This window comes from Gossypium arboreum, chromosome 3 (assembly GCF_025698485.1).
Source record: "Gossypium arboreum isolate Shixiya-1 chromosome 3, ASM2569848v2, whole genome shotgun sequence".
NCBI lineage: Eukaryota > Viridiplantae > Streptophyta > Magnoliopsida > Malvales > Malvaceae > Gossypium > Gossypium arboreum.
Window position 1 is genome coordinate 61285377 of NC_069072.1, and position 1439 is coordinate 61286815.

Here is a 1439-nt window from a genome sequence, read left to right on the forward strand (position 1 = left end):
AAAATGGGTTGTTACAACATGTTAATTCCACTCCTTTCATTTCCTGCATTATAGCTAGTCTCTTCAATGTTTTAATCATATTAGTTAGGGATGATAACTGAGTAGTTAATGAAGTGATTGCAACAAGCTCCATAGCTCCAGCAACTCTTCTACCAGTCTCCACTCCTGTAGTCAAATATTGATAATCGTTGTTAGCTATCCTTTCCAAAATTTCATATGCTTCATTATATGATTTATCTAGCAAAGTTCCATTGGCAGATGCATCAACTACCATTCATGTATGTGCATTCAGTCCATTGTAAAACATTTCCATTTGCGTCTAATGTTGGAAACCATGCATCAGGCATTTTCTAATCAATTCCTTGAATCACTCCCAAGCTTCATTCAATGTCTCATCTTCAAATTGCCGAAAAGATGTAATATTGTTCCTTAATTTGGCATTCATGTTTGGTGGGTTGTATTGCAAAAAATATATTTGACAAAGTTCATTCCAAGATGCCACTGTTCTTGACGAAAAAGCAATTAACCATGCTCTGGCACGATCTCGCAATGAATAAGAAAATAACTTGAGTCTCATGGCATCTTCAGGAACACCCTGCTGCCTGAATGAATCACAGACCTCCAAAAATAGTCTTTAATGCAGTCGTGAATCCTCAATAGGTAATCCACTAAATTGCCCTACTATTTGTAGCATTTGAAACATCACTGTTTCAACTCAAAATGCTAAGCTTGAATCTGTGGCCTGAAAATCCTTGGATTCAAATCATCCAAGATAGGCACTAAATGTTCTCTAATGGGTCTGTCTCTATCATCTATCACACAAGGAATGTTAGTGTCCCTACCATTCAGATGTAGTGAATCTTCTCTGTCTGGATCATTTCCAATCCTCGCCATCTCTCATAATTCATTTCTCCTTCTCCTCAAGGTTCTCTCAATTTTATGATCAAAATAATACTCTTCATTTTCAGGAATACCTCCACTCATAAACTAGCATAAACCTGAAAAAGAAAAAAACTAAGTAAGCCAAAACTAACAATATTAATTGATAATAACAAACCAAAATTCACCAGTTTACCAATCCCCGACAATGACGGCCAAAACTTGTCACGTGTTAATATGTAATGTGAATGTGCAAGTATACACGTCAAATCAAGTAATAAAGTGATAAGTAAGATCATCTTCACAGGGATCAGACTAGGTAAAAATATGGTAGAGTGCTTGCTATAAACTATACTAATTAGGCTTGTGGCAAAGTAAATAGAATAATGACTTAAAGTGAGGTATTAATGTATGAAATTAAAAAAAAAAAATCAAATAAAGAATAAAATGTTGTGGCAACTCTTCGAGACAAAGTTGAGAGGATTGATGCTGTTGAATGGGAAGGTTGGAATTACTTGGATTATATCTTAATAACATAATAATGTCATGGCAAAATCTTG

General features: G+C 34.9%; 1 non-coding gene across 1 annotated transcript; it reads left to right on the forward strand.

Moving 5' to 3' along the window:
* The first annotated feature begins 329 nt into the window (after positions 1 to 329).
* LOC128290713 (small nucleolar RNA R71) lies at positions 330 to 436 on the forward strand. Its single transcript, XR_008280501.1, has one exon. It is a non-coding gene; the product is annotated as a small nucleolar RNA R71 (small nucleolar RNA).
* The last annotated feature ends 1003 nt before the right edge of the window (positions 437 to 1439 follow it).